The sequence below is a fragment of the Numida meleagris genome, chromosome 10 (assembly GCF_002078875.1).
Source record: "Numida meleagris isolate 19003 breed g44 Domestic line chromosome 10, NumMel1.0, whole genome shotgun sequence".
Classification (NCBI taxonomy): Eukaryota; Metazoa; Chordata; class Aves; order Galliformes; family Numididae; genus Numida; species Numida meleagris.
In genome coordinates, this window is record NC_034418.1 from 2,582,415 (window position 1) to 2,592,978 (window position 10,564).

The 10,564-nt window shown below is 46.4% G+C and overlaps 1 long non-coding RNA gene across 1 annotated transcript; it reads right to left on the reverse strand.

Annotated features, from left to right (window-relative positions):
- Positions 2,883–9,047, reverse strand: LOC110404586. Its single transcript, XR_002442331.1, has 2 exons — positions 8,976–9,047; positions 2,883–6,204 (listed from the first exon to the last, which is right to left on the reverse strand). It is a non-coding gene; the product is annotated as an uncharacterized LOC110404586 (long non-coding RNA).

Sequence of the window (10,564 nt, forward strand, 5' to 3'; positions counted from 1 at the left end):
TAAGGGAGCATTACACAGCTTTGTTTTTCTGGCAGTTGGGATTATTAGCAAACCTAACTGCCCTTGCTTAGAGTTGCAGGCCATTGGCTTGCTAGAGCTTGTAATTCTGTAGTTATAGGAAACAAATATTCAGACATTATTCTTGCATGTTTAGTACCTACAAAAACACTCACATAAAGCAGACCCATGCATTTTCCCTCTAGTATACGATTTAGTTCAGCACTGCTAAGAATTCCTGGAAAAAATGAATCCATTTCTGATGACCTTTCAACATCACTCTTTGCTTCTCATGCCCGAGACACCTCATATGGGACAGTATATAGCAGAGTAAAAACAGAGTAATGAGGAAATCTGGACTTTCACATCAATACATTTACAGAAGCCCATGTATGGGCATGAACACCACTTTTGGTTGTTACCATTTAAGCTACTGCATGTAAATAAATGATTACCTCTTTAGAATTGACCTCTTGAGTCTTCCAGCCCTCTCTAACTGCTACATAAAACTGTTTACACCGTTTTAATGGGCAAAATGGGCCTGCAAATGTACTGAAATCAGATGTCACAAGCTGCTTTGTGGCAAAAAGCGACATGCAGGGATGGGCCATTTCACACATTGCTTGTGTCCCTCAGCATTCATTCCCAAAGATTCTCCTCTTTGAGTTTATGGAATTCCACTTTTCCAGACCCAAGTTTCCAAGATGCGAAGCCGTTTGTAAAACATTGCTGCGTTTCCTGCTTTGGGATCAAATTCATGTAATTTAATGGGTATTGCCAAGGTATCAGCAGGCCTGTAAGGCGACTACTGATATCCCACTGCAAAGGGCTTCTCTTGAGGTACTCAGTAGGATCCCCATTCAGTGAGACTCATTTCCTGTTAGGAAACCCCTCTGCCCTGTTGGTGTGCAGCGCCGTAAGGACATCTAGTGCCTCGCATGGATTCTGCACAGACACACCAAGTTACAGAGAAGCATCTTTTTCTGATGGTTCAACTTCATGCAGCAACAAAAGGACCCACTGGGGCTGTTCTTGGCTGTTCTCTCATCCAGGTGTTGGCTCAACTCATGGGGCAATGCTGCAGTGTGGGTGCAGGGCAACAGGGGATTCGTGCCTTCATCCACCCACAGTGCCCATGTTCATTTCCCACCCTGGAGCTGTCTGGGGATCAGCCTAATGCCCAACACAACCAGAGCAGCAGCTGACAGTGCCTTCTGGGGTGAACCTGACATCAGCTGGCTGCCATCCCAGCTCTCTGTTTGGACAAGGCAAGCAGGGCTACTCCTGAGAAATAAACTGAAGATAATCTGGGATGGTTGCAGCTGGGGAAAGCGTGCAATAAGGAATTCAAAACTGTCTCATATGGATAAAAATAGCATCAGCGATTGGCATGTGTGTACATCAGTGAACCTGGCTCACTGCAAATTTAATAAAATGCTCATCTGGGTGCTGGAGTATGCTGCAGTCATGAGAGGGAGCTGTGCTCCTGCAGAGCTGTGTGTCTGTGCCCTGCAATGCCGGACAGACACACGGATGGAACTCACAGCGCTGGCCTCGTCCAATGCACAGAAACAAAAGTCTGCAGCTCCAAGTGCTCCTGGTGTTCCAGGGCCAAGAACGTACTTTTTGGCTTGGAGAGGGGTTGAAACCAGCATGGACAACAAAAAGTTTGACTGGGAGGAAAAACAAGACGAAAATGTGCAGGTGAGTGTTGGGGTCGCCCAGTGCTTTCAGTACTTACGGCCAAAAGCTTTGCTTCTCTTTGCAGATTAGGTCTGCTTTAAACATTGCTTGGGTTTCTAACTGAGGGCAGGTGTGGTTTTTTAAAAGGAAAAGACAAAGTACTTGTTAAAAAAAAAAAATAAAAACGCTCATCTTTCCAAAATAAAATGTTGATTTAAGGAGGCTTTAATTTGAATGGATTGATATTTTAAAAGTTGTCTTTCTCTTTCTTTTTGGAAACTTATTAATAGGTATTGACAAAATAGTTACAAGTTTATGAATAACTTTCTGCTTCCCCGAAATCACTTTCTCCACTGTCACCTGCTCCATCCCACTACTGCCACTGCCATTGGCCAAAACGCACGATCCCATTCTGACCTTCCCATTGCCAGCTGCATCCCATCTCATACACACAGGTTTTTGCTTTTAATTAGGGCCTGAATCATGTCCTCAGAAGACCCAAACTGTTTCCCAGCAAAAACCTGTCCCAACAGCTTCACCACACAGTTCATGTCTAGATTGGTGCCTTGGTTTTTGCAAGGCAGAAAATAATCTCCCCAAAGACATGTCTGAACAGTGTGGGCCTGGGTAACTGCATCACTCAGTGTCCAAAAAGCACAATGGAGATCTTCCCATCATTTCCATGCAAACACTGCACGCATCTTCGGTTGTTGGGACTCTGCATGGAGCCATCAATCCAGCAAAGCTTCTGGCAGATCATGGAAAAAGACTCAAAACCAACCACAAAAACCTTATTGTGATACCTTTCTCATTATGCTTTTTTTTTTTTTTTTTTTTCTGGTGGTCCATAGATTTTAGTAAGAGGCATAACAGTGTGACACACATGGGCAAAAATATGAAGCTAATTATTTACATGGCTTTTCCCATGAAAATGGCAGACATAGGTCTATGACATGAAATCTTGTTACTCTTGAGACCCTGAAGGGCTCCTGTGCCTCCCAGACTGCCTGAATTCATTGCAGCAATCTGTCTGAAAAGAAGCTTCTTTCTCAGATTCCTTTCCCATTTCTCACAATGGGCTGTGCAGGGCTCCAGCTGGCAAGCCACCAGCACTTTTCTTCAGGTGTCACTTCAGATTTGCAAAGGGTGGTTACAGCAAATAGTACCATAAAGCCCACACCCACATCTATCTTAAATTACAGGTAGATAAACCACCTCAACATGAATCTCTGATTTTTCACAGTGGTGGGAAAACACTGCTTATGGACTTCATCATTGGTCATTTTGGAGAGTTATTGGGATTCCCTTCATTTCTGGGGAATTTTAGTGGGAGGCTCCCAACACACCTCCCCCGCTGCTTCCAGAATAAATATCCAGTGGTTGCAGTTGTGTTTCTGCCAGGTATGCTCTTTGAGCAACAAAGAGATGATATTTCATCTTTGTCGTTAGGATTATGACAAATGAGGGAGTCTTTTCTTTCTTCCTTTCTTCTTCTTCATCTTCTTTTTTTTTTTTTTTTTTTTTTTTTTTTTTTTTGCTACGGAGTGGTGCTGTCTTACTAAAGCACCCTCTCTTCCAGCCCTTATTTATGTCTGTTATTCCTCGTTATTCCTGCTCTGCGGTGCTGGCAGTCTCCACACAGGCAATCACAACACCTCTGAGAGCAAAACTTCCTCCTACCACCATGTCAGAGATGCCAACACTCCAGTGGGCTGTGGTATGTGCTGGGTGTTCAATATTTAGAACAAAATACAAAAGTTTTGGCTAACAGAATAGCCCAATGTGTTTCTGGGTCCACCTGTCAAGTGGAGGCTCTCCTGGTGAGCTTTGGGGATATAACATGCTCATGCATCTGTCCTCCCTCTGAAAACCTGTCTACCTGTGCTTGATCTTGTGAAGGTTCACATGCCATCGTTATACACACCTCTCCCAATTCAATGCACTTAGGTAATGCTCTGGCCCAGTACCAGCAGCAATGTTTCTAGAAGTATGGGCAGTGCCCTCTGCTTTTACAGATAGTGAGCTGCTGCCAGGAGGGTGTATTTGGGCAGTTCCTTCAACGTATAAACAGCGGTTTCCTTTGATATGTATCAAAATAAAAGCACGAGCTTGCATCAGGAAGTTTTTTTTTGTTGTTTACGTTTATGCCACAGAGGTAAGCCTGCAGGAGAGCTGGTGCCCATTTTCCACAAAAATTAAAGCCATTTCCGAGCTCATTTGGTCCAGGCTTGTCCTCTTTGGGCCTTTCCCAGTTGTGCTGCCATGCCAAAGGCCGTCCTTCAGCTGCTCTTTCAGGAGCCTCCTGTTTGTGGAGACATTGCTTAGCTCCTTGTCACCAGGCGGGGTGGCTGCTGCCTCCTGCTACTGCATGTCAGAGCCAAACATGGCCGGCAGTCAGATTCCCTAGGGTGGACTGTTTATTGAAAATGTAATTCCGATTTGTTATTTTAAGAGAAATCAGACAAGAAAAGAAAAAGGAAGAAATGAAAACACATTCAGATTATGGTTTCAGGGTGTGATCAAATACTTCAGGAGAACTCAGCTACCTGGGAGATGGTAAGGAGTTACTTGATTCAGACTGAAAAAAGTTACAAGCCACAACTGAGGACAATAGCCCAATTCCTTGTGGGAGTGAGTGAGAAAGAAAAGGATTCAAGCTGAAAAATGGCACTGAGAAAGTTATCCTGTTGAAGGAGCTGGGTTTCTTCAGTCTGGAAGAGAGAAAGCTGCAGGGGGACCTCATTACAGCCTTCCAATATTTAAAGGGAGATTATAAGCAGGAGGGAAATCAACTTTTTACATGGGTAGATAGTGATAGGGCAAGGGGGAACAGTTTTAAACTAAAGGAGGGAAGATACAGATTGGATGTCAGAGGGAAATGAGGTGCTGAAGTGCTGGAACAGGCTGCCCACAGAGGTTGTGGATGCCCCGTCCCTGGAGGTGTTCAAGGCCAGGTTGGATGGGGCCTCGGGCAGCCTGGTCTAGTATTTGATATAGCAGTTGGCAACCTCGCCTGCTGGAGTGGGGATGGAAGCTGGTGATCCTTGAGTTCCCTTCCAACCCAAGTTGTTCTATGATTCTTTGATTGAATCACTGCTGTTATCTGCTTGGGTAGCATGGTTCAGATTTATTAAATTAAAGGGTGTCAGAATGAGGTAACCAGAGCCAGTAAACCACAGCTTTGTGCATGAATAGCTATGCTCTGATCTCAAACCTTAATGATACTGAATTTCCATCAGCAAGAGACTGATGCTACCCATCATGAAGTGGAAAAGCCTCATCACGTGATTTGCAAGACCCCTCCCATCAGAGAGTCAGAGAATCAGAGAAAGCTTTGGGTTGGAGGGAACTTACAGCCTCCTCCACCCCCACCCCCTGCTGTGCGCTGGTTGCCTCCCACGAGATCAGGCTGCCCATAGCTCCATCCAACCTGGCCTTGAGCACCTCCAGGGATGGGACACAACTTATCTGGGCAACCTGTGCCAGAGCCTCACTGCCCTCTTGAGTAGAGGATTTCCTCCTAACATTTAAGCTAAATCTCCCCTTTTATAGTTTTAAACCATTCCCCCTTGCCCTATCTTCACATACCCTGATACAGAGTCCCCTTCATGTGCTGTCTGGAACCAGTCCTGGTTTGCGGGAACTAAGACTACCTCTGTGCCATGCCTTTGGAATCAGAAGTGTGTTTGTAGAGCAAGGAGCCCTAGAAGTACAAGTAATACATTAGAGGTTAAAAAAAATGAAATACATCTACTACCTAGAGTAATAGAAAAATGCCATCTCAGCAGAAGTATTCCCATTCACCTCTTCCATGTGTTTACTTGGGTACACACCTCTAGTCACCATCACTCTTTCTAAGCTTTTTCCACCTAATATAAGCCCCAAATAAGTCAATAATTCATGAACTATCATCCTGAGTGTTAGGGGATCAGAGAAAAATGGAAACGGTATTCCTGTGCAGTAAATGCTTAATATTAGTTCTTTCACCAGGCAGGAGCCTCCTTCCAATCCTGGAAAGAGGTTTTCAGGCTCAGACAACATTGGGACTGCTCACAAAATGATAGGGGGAAAGACAGTTCATCCCTTATCATATTTGACCAGAGTAAGGATGCATTCATTCAGCTGTGTGGCTGCTCCCAGAACCCCCTTTGTTCTGCCCCAGGATTGCAGCAAGATCTGCCCTGCAGGTCTGTGGCATTTCCTCGCCACATCTGCAATACAGATGGAGGGGAATCTATTGCATCGTTTAAAGGCAAGAGGAAAAAAACCTATTGTTGGAAATGGAAGTAACAGTGAGGAAGGTCACAAGGGCACGGCAGCCTGGGAATGAGCTGCTTCCACAGGCCTCGGGTCTGGTCGCCTTTTGTTTTGAGGTGAGAATGATTCAAGTGGCCAGCTCTCATCCAGCTCTGCAGTGATGTCACATCCACATTGCTCAGTGGAGGAGATGCTTGGAGGATTACATCAGACGGCATTTGTTTATAGGGCTTTATCTTTTTCTCAGACACTTGCTTCTCCATCTTCCTGAAAAACATTTATGTAAATATTTATATTTTCAGGAATAGGAGTTCACTTCTGGACACCAATCAGCCCAACCACTCCACGGCATGTCCACCTGAGCTCCTTTGCATGCCTGCTGCTGCCTCGAGTCCTGCCTGGAGTCTCTGGCTGAGATGAGCGCGCACAGGGAGTGCTGGAGGCCCACATTGCTAAGTGCATTTCTGGACTACTCTGGATTCTGGTCTCCACTGGTTCAGACTGTTAGAAGTGCAGCATGCAGGCTCTTGCTCATCGACAGAAAAAATGCACAGCTAATGGTGGCTACTGTGCTGAAAGACAGGGCTTTTTTTGCAGCTGAGAATTTGCTCTACCAAACAGCATTATTGTGTTCTTTGTATCAGTTGTAGCTTCCATTGAAAAAAAACAGGAGGCATTGCTTTTGGAGCGACCTAAACAACTTTGGGAGTTCAGTTTTGCCATGGGGACAATGCCAGCCAGTCTTTAGGAAGTTTGCCCAGCTGTTTCATTTCTTATTCTGATGCTGGGTTGTGAAGGTTGCCAAAAACTGTTTTCTGAAAAATGTATTGAGAAAGGAGAAATGGATCTGCTTAAAGAGGCAGCAGCCCATGATGGCTCTGCTGCTCTCATGGCTGCCTGCTGCCCTGCGTGCCCCTGGAGGGCCATGGGGTCAGCACCCAGCACCGCTGCCAGGGGACTTCCTCTGCTTCATAAGAGCATGGGATAATCTGAACCAGAACTGTACAGGGCAAGAAGCCGATTCTAGTGGAATGAAAATCTGGAAGGGGAAATGCTGGCTGAAAAAGAGAAGCAAAAATCCACTCAAAAATCCCGGAGGTCTCGGCATTTCCCGCAACATCAGAGCACTGTGTCTGAGTCCCTGGCATAAATCCTCAAACCTTGCTTTCTGCCTCTGCTTCTAACGGAAAATTTCTGAAAGTTCTTACTTCCACCTCTGTGTGTGACAGTGGGAGAATTTTAAAGCCGACATTTTCTGGGGAGGAAAGCCCTGAGCTGAACTTCTCTCTGTACTGCACTCGATGCTTAAACGTGCTGCCTTAATTCAGCAACCTGAACCAGCTTGGTTGTGTTCCAGCTCGTAAACTGCTGCCAAGTTGTTCTCTCTCCTGAGAATTCCCTTTTGCTCAAACTTTCCTTGTTTTGCACTCAGGTCACTTGGGACGATGTGAACCACGTGTAATCCATTCATACCAAACAGCTCCCCCAGCTCCCGTGCCCCACGGCTCATTCACTGCCTTCATTCTCTGGGCAGCTGCCAGCTCTGCTGTTCTGAGGGCAGTGCTTACAGGAAACTCCCGTGAAAAGGACTTTTGCAAACCGGTGCTGGAAAGGGCTCAAGGAAAATTTTGATTGCAACATTTGGGCTTGCAGCGGAGAGAAGCTTGAAGATACTGGGTATTCCTAAGCAACCTCGTGCTGAAGGCTGTGCAGAAACTCTGAGATCCGTGGTGGCTGTGCAAGGTCAGCCCCAAAGGGATGGCACTGGGATGGGCAGTGCCCACAGAGCTGCACAGAGCAATCTCCTGGGCATGGGCAGTGACCACCATAGCAATGCTGCTCCTGCTGCATTCCTGGAGCACTGCTAGGAGTTTTACAGCCCAAAGGAGCGTGACAGCTGCCTGGCACCTGTGAGGCCTGTTGGCAAGCCCTGCCCTAAAGGCTCCCAGCCCCAAGCAGGAGGGCAGCTGCTGCCTCTGCCTTTTCCCCCAATTTCCAAGGGCTGCAATGCAGTGTGAGCTGAACATTACTGCCCGGGCCAGCCAAATGTCACTGCAGCATGGGAGGACAAACCTCTCCCCCTCTCCATTACCTCTCTTTACACTCTCGTGATGCCCATCCTGCATCTTTTCTTGTCCCTTTCTCCTTGCTGGATAAGGAAGCACAGCCCATGCATCCCTTTTGCTCTCCAGAGAGGATGGTCCTGGAAGGGATGTGTTAATGTGGTGTTTTTCTGGAGTAAGAAATGGACTTTACACTCAGACCTTAGGGTCTATCAAAACCAAGCAATCCCCAAGGCAGAGGCTGAATGGAGATGGTACCATGGCTGTAGTGCTGGGAGGGACAGGCTCCCATGTGTTTAAATTGTAAAGTCCATTTATTACCCCAGAAAAACACCCAGAATTTTTTAAATTTTATTTATTTTAATTGTATTTTATTATATATATATGTTTACATACAAGTTCCTAGTTCTCATTTGAAAGATAAATTGGTCACTTTCTGAGCTCTGAAAGTGATCCCTCCTCTGAGACCTCTGTTGACTCTGAGTTACAGTAATACTAAATAACTTGGGTATTAGTGCCAAGCTGCAAATGAGGCTTGCTCTGCTGGGCCAGATTTCAAACAGAAATGAGTGTTTCAGGCCCAAAATTGTGTCTGTGGTCTCATAAAAAAAAAAGGCAGAGCTCTGCTGGTTCTCCAGTTTTCTATTTCATTGCCATTAAGGGAATGATCTCATCCTGCCCTTTGTTTGCCCTTTGGTTAAGTTTTCCTCCCTGGTAGAATGTTCAGCAGGCTGTCAGAGTGTGGCTCAGATTTGGAGACACCATTGTAACACCCCCAAATCCCCAGTTGATCACCAGCAGTTCCTTTACTCACAACCACTTTCCAGCCCCGCTGCATCTCATCTCCTCACCATCCCCAGCTCACATTTAACCACTGTCCCAGCCAGCAGCTCCCCAGGCTGGCTCTGCTCTGACAGCAGCTAAACCCAAACCAGCTCTGTTTACCTCTGCCTGGGCTGCAATCAAACACCCCACCTGTGTCCCAACTCCTGCGGTCATTTCTCCAGCCCCTTTGCTTCCAGCACGTCTGTGATGTGGAAATTCACCTGTGGGGTAAACCTTCAATGAACAGTGCTGCTGCCTGCCAGGCAGGGATTTCCAGCTGGCGGTTATGCTGGTGTGAGCAGGGTCACACTGCCTGCACATGTGAGATTCCTTCCTTGCCATCCTGCTGTAGCGTGGTCCTAACACCAGAGCCATCAGTGGCACTTCCAAGAAATGAATGCAACTAGCAGAAATTGGGCTTGAGAATGAAATTCAGGCTGCTTCATTTATGGGAAGTTCAGGGAAGCTGCCTGCGTTGTGCCTCTGTAAATGGGGATATTAGCAGGTCTCGGAGCCAGACATGGAACGTGTGGCTGCATGGAGCTTGCAGTATATCAGGATGCTCTGTAGACCTTATGAGCAGAGCTGTCAGGCCAGGACTGGGTTGGATTCAGCCCTGTGCCCTAAGAAACACAGATGTGGGGCCAAAAAGTGTGCATTGAACAACCAAAGGTGACCCCAGACCTACTGAAATGAGATGATATCTTATTTTTAACAAGATGGACCCTCCCCTAAGAATTGAAGGTCACAATGAACATGCTCCGACATCCCCTAAGTCCTTCACCAAGCCAAAAGCAGAGGCAGCACATTTGTGAGCACAAAGTAAATTGCACAACATGAGGTACCTGAGTTGAGACTTGTACAGTCATTATGCCACACCCATAAGTGTGTTTGTTTAAAACACATCAGCCCTGACTATGAAGACTCATTAGCACAAGAAAAAATAAAAATAACAACACACAGTTCTCTTTTTTACTGTGTTGAACTTTAACTCCTTGTTGTTCTGGTAGTGGCAGTTTCCAGTGTTCCTGGGTAATGCCAAGAATCTCAGAATGTTGGTGTGCAGGAGGTCCAGGAGGGGACTGTCCTTGTCTCTGGGCCTGTCACGTGTTGTAGGCCAAGGTTACCAGTGGGGTGAGTTCCACACATAACAAAGCAGCCATCTACCGACTCCCATGGCTGCTGCTTTGGAACAAGACTTCATATTTGCTTCCCTGGATACAAAGGGCTGAGTGAGGCCTGGGTCAGCACCATGTGGCCTTGCCCTAAGGGTACCTGTCTGTTGATGTGCAGAGCACTACTTTGCTCCTCAGGCCATCTGACATCCCTTAGGGCAGAATGCAGGGTATTTCCAAAGCACCAGCCACAAAAACCCCTTTGCAGTCCTACTCAGGGCCAGCAATTGGCTCACCTCTCCTGGGCAGAGGAGTCAGCTATTTGCAGCACAGCAACACAAGCTCCTGACAAAGGCAGCTACCCTAGACAGGAGCTCCCTGGTGCACGGCAGAGTAGATCATAGTAACACAATATGAGATAGAGGAATTGATCAGAGCAAATGCTGTGACTTTGACTCCAGTGATGGAAAGAGCAGCTTTTCCTTCCACAGCACTCCTACCTCCCATATTCCCAACATGCTCAATGCTCTTGGGCTTGTTGGCTGGTTTTTGTTGTTGTTTTTTTTTTTTAAGTTGCCCTTTGGCTTTTGTACTCTGGTTCATTTATTTCTGATGTGGGAATTT